The following is an 11,374-nucleotide window of genomic DNA, read 5'->3' on the forward strand; positions in this document are numbered from 1 at the left end:
TTGCAGGAAAATGCTATAATTTCATTATTCTTTATGAGTAAGTAAAACTCCATTGTGTGTGTGTGTGTGTGTGTGTGTGTGTGTAAACAATTTCTTAATTCACTCACCTGTTGATGAGTATCTCGGCTGGTTTCATATCTTGGCTATTTTGAGGTGCACTGTAATAAACATGGATGTGGCTGTATCACCATAACATGCTGATTTTAGTGCTTTGGGATATATTACTGAGGAGTGGATTAGCTAGGTCATATGGTGGGTCCACTCCTAGCATTTTGAGGAATCTACACTGCTTTCCAAAGTGGTTGTACTAATTTTTAGTCCCACCAACAATGTATGAGTGTACCTTTCTCCCCACACCTTTGCCAGCATTTTTATTATTTGTAATTTTGATGATTGCAATTCTAACTGGAGTGAAATGAAATTTAAATGTAGTTTTGATTTGCATTTCCATATTTGATAGAAATGTTGGAGATTTTTTCATGTATTAGTTGGCTATTTGTATTTCTTCTTTTGAGAAATGTCTGTTTAGTTATTTTGCCCATTTATTAATTGGGTTTTTTGAATTTCATCGAGATTGGGTCCTTTGGAAGACGTCTATCTCACTTTAGCTTTGGGCCTTCCCCACAGAGGTGCTGGGAGAATGCCCAGATTCTTATAGAATTCCCACCCCTGGTTCTCTCTGTCAGTCCAGGACTCTGAGGTTGGATGTTCCAAGGGTGCTATGCTGTGTCTGCTGGCTCTTTCCATTGTGTGAAGGAGCACAGGATGAAGAGCTCAGGGCTGTTACTCTGACTGTAGTGAGATGTTGCACATCTGCTCACCTCTACAGGGTCCTCTTCCATGTGGCATAAAGTCTGGTTGCTGTCTGAAAGTGCAGGCTCTATGATTGTGGGCTCTCTGTGAGTGGTTTGTGGTATGGAAGCATCCCCTCCTGATCATTGAAGATCCCCAGTACACTGTTTTGGGAATGAGAAAGAGACTCAGCTGGTACACATTTATCCAAGCTCTTACTATCTGTGGTTGTGAATTGGGGGTACTATTCCCCTCTGCTTACTGGGAAAGTGTTCTTCTGCCTGTACTGGAGCTCCCACTGCCCACAACTGTGAATTGTAGGTGTCATTCTCCCCACACTGCCTGGTACAGAGAAATTTGTCTTTGAGATCTAACTGCCTACAACTGTAAATCACAGGTGTCCTCTCATATCTGCCTGAGCTCCCCTGGAGGCTTTGTGGGATGCTGGATTAGGCTAGCACGTCCCAGGAGTGACTAGCTCTCAAGTTCCACCCAACTCTCCTTGTCTGTAGTGAGGGGGAAGGGGCTTCAGTAACGTTCAGCTAGCAGTGATCCCTCTACAAGTTCCATCTAGATGGATTGTTGAGGCATCCCACTGTAGAGGTATTCCCTCTGCTATTTTTTGTTTCTATCTGAATGTGGAGAGATTCTGTGTTGATTTAATATCTTCTATGGAAGATGGATAGGTATGGACTCTACAAAATGGCTACCATGCCTAGTATGAATTTCAGTCCACAGTTTGGGTTAAACTACTTATTCTCCTATTCTCCTTCACTGACTTGTTACATTTTTTCCCCTTTATTTTATTTTTGTACCAAGCATTGAACTCAGGGATGCCTAACCACTGAGCCACATCCCCAGACCTTTTTTGTATTTTATTAGGGACTGAATCTTGCTGAGTTGCTTAGGACTTTGGTAAGTTGCTGAGGCTGGCTTTGAACTTCTGATCTGTCTTTGAAACTTTGAACTGCCTCAGCCTCCTGAGCTGCTGGGATTATAGGTGTGAGGAACTGCCATGCAGACTTTTTTGCTCTTGTCACATTTTTATTCAGTCTGCTTTTTATTTTCAGTAGTTAAGAAAGTGAGTCTATGTATTTTTCCTCACTCTCTTTCTCTCTTTATTGCCCATATACCCTCACCCAACCCAGGTTTGGTTTCAGATTTAGAGAACTCTATTCTTATTTTCTATTTCAGTAACCAAACTTCAAGTCTCTCTAAATCTCAGAATGTCCAGGATTGAGTTTTAGATTTTTTTACTCTGTCACCCAACTCTGGTAAGCTCTTCTTTTGCTATCTCCTTTCTGGACTGTGGAGGAATCAGGACTTAACTGCCTTGCTCTGCTCTGCCATATTCCTCTCCAATTTCTTATATTATGTTAAAAGTTTCTGATTTTCTATGTGTCTATGATGATTTTGCTATACAATGTTGAATTTCAGTGAATTCCCTTAGTCACTAAACTTGCTGAGGATCAGTGTTCCAGTTTTATTAAATCTTGAGCTGAGTAACTACAGGGAAGTGTACCTTTTCTATACGCCACCATTTTCCCTCCATCAATATAATCTTAAAGATACTCTTCTTTTCATGTTTTTTATTAACAGGAATATCTCTTTACTCTTCTGGGGACAGAGAAATAAATATGGATGACAAACAGAGAAATAATGATATATAAATATTGATCCTCTTTTCCACACCAATACTGATGCCATACTCATAGAACATTGAACATCAGGCTAACTTTTTTTAAAAAAAATAAATTTCATTGAAGACCATGGGAATAAAATGTAATCAACATCTAATTTTAGAATCAAATCAAATACTACTTGAAAATGTGAAAATAATAAGTATATGACAAAGGGGAAATACTGTAACTAGTAAATTTGAAATCTATAGCATCATAGTCAATTTTAGATTATTAAGAAATAAATTTGTCAAATTGAGTAGTTTATTTTTAAGTCCCTGTTTAACTTCTATTCTATGACATTTACTATTTTTAAAGAATGAAATAATTAGATGAAAATTAGTGTTTCTCCAGTTAGCAACCTTGGTTTTGGAGGAAATATTTTGGAAGCTGTATTTTCTTAAATAAATTCTAAGATAATTGCTTAAATAATTTCTGAAGTAAAAAGAAACACAACCCTCAGCAAGGATGAGGATATATTTCTTGATATAAATCCTGTCATACCATTATCCAAAGGCAATGATTCATTTACCACAATGCTCCTTTCCTACAATTACTAGCTATTTGTTAAAGCTTCTTGTAAGCAGTAAGATTTATAATTTAAAGCCTTCAACAAAATTTTTCAAAAAAATATGAGGTGAAAGTTCCCTTTATCAAAGCCACAATTTACAAAATTGCTCTCAAAAAGAAAATAATCCTTGCCTATTCTTGTACATTTCCATCTCCAGATTAATTTTAGCATAAATTTTCAGACAAGAATTTATACAAAAGCTTTTAAGATTTCATTGGGTCCATCATGAATTTGCAGAATGATTGAGTAAATTTTTGTATTTTTAAATTATTTTTCTCTTATGATATTCACTGATTGCAGATATTGCTTCAGAGGTTCATTATTAGAAGAGGGTTTCTAGTACATACTAGAAAATTTAAGTGTACATACATACAAATTTAAATGTCAAATCTTGCAAGCAAAACTTATGAAATTGTCCTAAGTTTTCTAATTAGGAATAAAACTTAGACCTGTACTTGCTTTCCTAATTATATAATATTATCATAAATATAGATACATACATTCAAATGACAAAATTTTCAGTTTTCAAGTTCTGAGTCCCAATAATTCCCTAAACAACCAACCACAAAACCTATTAATCCAGTGTATCACTTCAAGTACTATCTCCCACATAGAAAATGCAAGAGACTCTTTTGACAAAGAGCTATATAGATTTCATGAATGATTTTAAGGAATTAGTTTAAGACTAGAGTGAATATGTTCCCCTTTGAAGGTTATTACTCTACAAAACTTAGGTTGTTGTTGAGGAGGGCAGCTTTCTTTCAGAGATGCTCTTTTAACCTTCTAGATCCCATTACTTTGCCACAGATGGAGCATTTTATATATCACATACAGTGTTCTGGGTTAAAAGGTCAAGGGTAACTTCTTATCCTGAAAGTGAGACCTCCTTAATTACCAATAACCAGATTTGTGAACAATATGTATTGTCCTGAACCTGTTGATTTCCTCGAATTTTGTATAAGAATAAAAATTTTCTTGTCCTATCCAAACTGAATCAAGAGGACATAGATAATTTAAACAGATCAATTAAAAGTAATGAAATAGAAAATGTCATCAAAAGCCTACCCAGAAAAGCCCATGACCAGATGGATTCTCAGCTGAGTTCTATAAGATCTTCAAAGGAGAACACTGATACTCCTCAAAGTATTCCATGAAACAGAAAAGGAGGGAAATCTTCCTAACTCATTCTATGAGGCCAATATCACCCTGATACCAAAATCAGACAAAGACACATGAAAGAAATAAAACTTCAGACCAATATCCCTGAGGAACATAGACACAAAAATTCTCAATAAAACTCTGGCAAATCACATATAAAAACATATTTAAAAGATAGTGCACCACAATCAATTAGGGTTTATCCCAGGGATGCAACATTGGTTCGACATACAGAAATAAATAAATGTAATTCATCACATCAATAGCCTTATAAACAAAAATCATATGATCATCTCAATAGATGCAGAAAAAGCATCTGACAAAATAAAACACCCCTTCATGTTCAAAACACAAGAAAAACTAGGGACAGTAGGAACACACTTCAACATTGCAAAAGCTATACATGCTAAACCCAAGGCAAATATAATTCTAAATGGAAAAAAATTAAAAGCATTCCCTCTAAAAACTGGAACAAGACAAGGATGCCCTCTTTCACCACTTCTGTTCAACATCATTCTTGAAACTCTAGCCAGAGCAATTAGACAGGAGAAAGAAATTAAAGGGATACAAATAGGAAAAGAAGAACTCAAACTATCATTATTTGCAGAAGACATAATTCTATATTTAGAGATCCAAAAAATTCCACCAGAAACTTGTAGAACTAATAAACAAATTCAGCAAAGTAGCAGAATATAAAATCAACACCCATAAATCACATGCACTCCTATACATAAGTGATGAACTACTGAAAGAGAAATTAGGAAAACTACCTCATTCACAATAGCTTAAAAAAATATGAGAGTCAATCTAACAAAAGAGGTAAAAAAAAAACCTCTAAAATGAAAAATACAGAACACTAAAGAAAGAAATTGAAGAAGAACTCGGAAGATGGAAAGATCTCCCATGCTCCTGGATAGGCAGAATTAATATTGTCAAAATGGCCATACTACCAAAAGCATTATACAGATTTAATGCCATTCCAATTAAAATCCCAATGACATTCTTTATAGAACTAAAAAAAGCAATCATGAAATTCATTTGGTAAAATAAAAGAACCAGAATAGCCCAATCACTCTTAGCAAGAAGATTGAAGCAGGAGACATCATGTATTTTAAGGTCTGGTATCTGATACCAGACTTTAAACTATACTACAGAGCCATAGTAATAAGAATGACATGGTATTAGACCCAAAACAGATACACAGACCTATTGGTAGACAATAGGAGACACAGAGAGAAATCCAAATAAACATAGTTATCTCATACTAGACAAAGGGGCCAAAAACATTCAATGGAAAAAAGATAGTCTATTCAATAAATGGTGCTGGGAAAATTGGGAATCCACATGCAACAAAATGAAATTAAACCCCTATCTCTCATCATGCAGGAAACTCAACTCAAAGTGGATCAAATACTTAGCACTAGACCAGAGACCCTGCACCTAATAAAGAAAAAATAGACCCAAATCTTCACCATGTTGGTTTAGGATCTGACTTCCTTAACAAGACTCCTAAACCACAAGAAGTAAAATCAAGAATCAATAAATGGGATGGATTCAAACTAAAAAGCTCATTCTCAGCAAAGGAAACAATCAATAATGTGATGAGAGAACCTACATGGGAGAAAATCTTTATAACATGCACTTCAGATAGAGAATTAATCTCCAGGATATATAAAGAACTCAAAAAAATTTAACACCAAAAAATCAAATAACCAGGGCTGGGGTTGTAGCTCAGTGATAGAAAACTTGCTCCACACGTGTGAGGCCCTGGGTTCAATCTTCAGCACCACACAAAAATAAACAAATAAAAATAAAGATATTGTGTCCATTTACAACTAAAAACAAAAACAAAACAAAAACTAACACAATCAGTAAGTAGGCTAAGTAAGGAACAGAACAGACACTTCACAGAAGAAGCAATACAATTGATTAGCAAATTTATGAAAAAATGTTCAACATCTTTAACAATTAGAGAAATGCAAATCAGAAGTACTCTAAGATTTCATCTTACCCCAGTCAGAATGGCAATTATCATGAATACAAGCAACAGTAAATGTTGCCAGGATGTGGGGGGAAAGGTACACCCATACATTGTTGGTGGGAATGCAAATTGGTGCAACCATTATGGAAAGCAAAATGGAGATTCCTCAGAAAACTTGGAATGGAACCACCATTTGACCCAGCTATCTTACTTCTTGGTTCATACCCAAAGGACTTAAAATCAACATTTTACAGTGATGCAGCCACATCAATGTTTAGAGCAGCTCAACTCACAATAGCTAAAGTATAGAACCAACCTAGGTGCCCTTCATGAATGCAAAAAAATGTGATATATATATATATATATATATATATATATATATATATATGATGGAATATTACTCAGCTTTAAAGAAAAATGAAATTATGGCTTTTGCCAGTAAATGGATGGAGCTGAAGAATATCATACTAAGTGAAATAAGCTATTCCCCAAAACCAAAGGGCAAGTAATTTCTCTAATATGATGATGCTAATTCACAATAATGTGTGGGGCTAGGGAAGAATAGAGTTACTTTAGATTAGATAGAGGGGAGTGAATAAAGGGGAGGGGTATGGGGGTAGAAAGGATAGTAAAATTAAACATACATTATTATGGTATGTACACATATGAGTAATTGACTAATGTGATTCTACAACATGTACAATGAGAAATTATACTCCATTGCTGTATATTAAAGTGCATACATACATTCTACTGTCATATATAATTAGAACAAATAATTTTTTAAAAAAATTTGTAACTTAAAATAGGCCACTAAAAATAAGTTTCTTGTGTCCACAAAATAATCACCCTGATCACAAAACCAGGCAAAGACACATCAAAGAAAGAAAAGTTCAGACCAATATCTCTAATGAACATAGATGCAAAAATTCTCAATAAAATTCTAGCAAATCAAAGACAAAAAATATCAAGAAGATTGTGCACCATGATCAAGTGGGATTCATCCCAGGGATGCAAGGTTGGTTCAACATACGGAAATCAATAAATGTAATTCATCACATCAATAGACTTAAAGATAAGAATCATATGACCATTTCAATAGATGAAGAAAAAGCATTTGATAAAATACAGCACCCCTTTGAGTTCAAAACACTAGAAAAACCAGGGATAACAGGAACATATCTCAACATCGTAAAGGCTATCTATGCTAAGCCTCAGGCCAACATCATTCTAAATGGAGAAAAATTGAAGGCATTCCCTCTAAAAACTGGAACAAGACAGGAGTGCCCTCTTTCACCCCTTTTGTTCAACATAGTTCTAGAAACACTGGCCAGAGCAATTAGACAAAAGAATTCAAAGGGATGTGTATAGGAAAAGAAGAACTTAAATTAGCACTACTTGCTGACGATATGATTCTATACCTAGAAGACCCAAAAAACTCCACCAGAAAACTTCTAGAACTAGTTAATGAATTCAGCAAAGTAGCAGGATATAAAATCAATACCCATAAATCAAAAGCATTTCTATATATCAGTGACAAAGCCTCTGAGAAGGAAATGAGGAAAACTATCCCATTCACAATAACCTCAAAAAGTAAGATACTTGGGAATCAACTAATGAAAGAGGTGAAAGATCTATACAACGAAAACTACAGAACCCTAAAGAGAGAAATCAAAGAAGACCTTAGAAGATGGAAAGATCTACCTTGTTCTAGGATAGGCAGAATTAATATTATAAAAATGGCCATACTACCAAAAGAACTATACAGATTTAATGCAATTCCAATCAAAATCCCAATGGCATTCCTCATAGAAATAGAAAAAGCAGTCATGAAATTCATCTGGAAAAATAAGAGACCCAGAATAGCTAAAACAATCCTTAGCAGGAAGAGTGAAGCAGGTGACATTGCTAAACCAGACCTTAAACTATACTCCTGAAAGGTGACCTTCCACTAGACAGCATGGGAGTAGCTGGCAAGGAAATTGTCATACCTACTTGGCTGATGGCTCCCAGCAATACTACAGAGCAATAGTAACAAAAACAGCATGATATTGAAACCAAAACAGACTGGTAGACCCATGGTACAGAATAGAGGACACAGAAACTAAGCCACAAATTACAACTATCTTATATTATACAGAGGTGCCAAAAACATGCACTAGAGAAAAGATAGCATTTTCAACAAATGATGCTGGGAAAATTGGAAATCCATATGCAACAAAATGAAATTAAATCCATATCTCTCACCATGCATGAAATTTAACTCAAAATGGATCAAGGACCTACGAATTAAACCAGAGACTCTGTGTCTAATAGAAGAAAAAGTAGGCCCTAATCTTCATCATGTGGGATTAGGCCCCAGCTTCCTTAACAAGATTCATATAGTTCAAGAATTAAAACCAAGAATCAATAAATGGGATGGAATCAAACTAAAAAGTTTCTTCTCAGCAAAAGAAACAATCTGTGAGGTGAACAGATAGAGCCTACATCCTGGGAGCAAATCTTTACTCCTCACACATCAGATAGAGCACCAATCTCTAGTGTATATAAAGAACTCAAAAATCTAAGCACCAAACCAAAAAAAAAAAAAAAAGAAAACACAAACAAACAAATAACCCAATCAACAAATGGGCCAAGAACCTGAACAGACACTTCTCAGAAGAGGATATACAATCAATCAACAAATATATGAAAAAATGTTCATCATCTCTAGCAATCAGAGAAATGCACCATAGTTTATCAAAACAACAACAATGAAATTGGATATAACAAATGTGCTATGTATGGGACAGATTGAAAATCCATAGGTAGGTCAACAATGATGTGTTACTTTTCATTTACAAAAACTGATGCAGATCTGAATGTACTAACAGAAAAAATACAGGTTCAAAAATATAGGCTAGTAACCAAACAACACAAATGATTCCATTTATGTAAAAAATATACATAGACAACAATGCTACATATGTTTAACTCAACATAAAAATTACAATATCTTGAATGGTAAACAGAAATCTGATGATATGAGACATGAGAGGAACAAGGACAGAACAATGGTAAAGGTAGGACTGACTTTCCCTATCATATTATGAAAGATTATTGGGAGAAGGCATTTACATGTACATATGCACTTAAGTATTACTTTATAAATACTCTAAGGAGATATGAAATAAAATATATAACTGAACAAAAACAAATCAAACAACAAAATGGTGCCATACAAAAGAGAATGTGAAGAAAATATCCTTAAAATTGTCTTAGGCTGATAATTATCAATGTAAGGTTATATACCTAACCACATAAGAAATGTGAAACTAGAGTACCAGGAAAGGGTTTAGAGAAGTAGAATGTTCAAAGGAACAAAATAAAGGACAACATGAAGTGGAATATTGAAGATGTGCTAATCCCAAAATATACCATCTATACACACAGAGACAAATACAAACACACAACCCAGCACATACACATCTGGGCCTATCATTGTGAAATTCCTAAGATAAAAGAAGAAATTTGGAATAAACAAAATGAAAATCAAACAATTCATAATTTTCTATCCCTCCTTTTTTTAAGTCAGAAAGAACTTGATAGCTTTATTTTGAATCCAAATAGGCATATAGGAAGCAATGATTTAATAGAGATACCAGTAGTAGAAGAAGCAACATGTACTTTCTGGAAAAAGCATAGGGAAATTTTGGTGATTCTAAAATCTGTTTAACTTGGAAAAGGAGATACTGAAATCTGGGACACAGACTTCTAAAGAATTACAGATGCTTACCCAGAGTTTCTATAGATTACTGCAGGAATCCTTAAAACCCAAGACACCATACTTAATGGTTACAGTTATCTATTCATTACTAATACCAAAGCATTAGGATCTGTAAGCTGAGACCAAGAGCTCAGAGAAGAGAGAGCTAAACAGTACAGTATAACTGGTCTTTTTGAGCACACTATGTATGGAGAGTCCTTGAATATTTAGACATGAACCATATTATGGATTATTTGCCCCTACTGAGATACCTGGCTTATTTATTTTAAAAAGGCTTTATTTATAAAGCATCTTACAGGTCAAAATTAAGAGAAACAGAAACAGAGAGGAAAGCAAATTCTGTTCTTCATTCTTCCACACTCCTTGTCTCCTGGTAAACACAAATTGCATAGACTAACAGGAAGCAGATTGGTAAAGACAAAATTACATTGGTAGGGTGGTCCCTGAACCAGTATCATGGATTTTGAGCCACAAGACTTAGATATACTTTTTTAAAATATTTTTTTAGTTGTAGATGGACACAATAGCTTTATTTATTTTTATTTTTGTGTGTGTGTGGTGCTGAGGATCCAATTCAGCATGCCACCCATGCAAGGCAAGCACTCTACCACTGAGCTACAGTCCCAGCCCAAGACTTAGATATTCTTTAGTTAGCAAATGATTCTTCCTAAAGCACATATCCTGACATAAAAGTCATCAGTAAGTCTTTTAGATGCTATGCATTTATTCTGAAACATAATAAACATAGAAATAACTATAAAATAAATAATGTTCACATCCTAAAATGCAAAAACAAAAATCAGAAGCATTGCTAAGGAGCTTGTGCCTTATCCTTCTGTATAAATTAAGAGCCATTTACAGATTTCAATTAGTGTATAAATTAAGAGCCATTTACAGATTTCAATTAGTGGGTGATAGCAGGAAATTTGTACTTTACTGAGAATGTTTTATTAATTCATATGTCAGCTACATGGGTGCCACCTGCAGACCACAGTGAAATATTTGCATATTTATGTAGGGAACAAAAGGGAAGAAATGAAAATATTTAAATTGAAGAATTCTCTTAAAGTTTGAGTGCTTCTCTTAATACCACCCTGTCAGGGAAACATGTCAAAGACTTGATAATGGGCACTGGAGATTACTGAGGGTGCTTCTAGTGGAATGCCGAACATTGACTAATGGACCTTCCAGGAATTATCTCATTCTGTTGGGATATAACCCTTTCATTGTTTTTGACTGATTAGGCTACTATATCACTCTGTAAGGGACAGATGAAAACATGTAGAAAACGGATAGCAACAGCAGCACTTCCTCTTCATAGCCATGCAAATCATTTCTATTCTTTCTAATGTACATTTTATTCTATTGGGAAAAAAAGGAAATTCAATTTGCAATTTAAAAAGTGTTTAATACTCTGCTGCTTCCCT

The sequence above is a fragment of the Callospermophilus lateralis genome, chromosome X (assembly GCF_048772815.1).
Source record: "Callospermophilus lateralis isolate mCalLat2 chromosome X, mCalLat2.hap1, whole genome shotgun sequence".
Lineage (NCBI taxonomy): Eukaryota > Metazoa > Chordata > Mammalia > Rodentia > Sciuridae > Callospermophilus > Callospermophilus lateralis.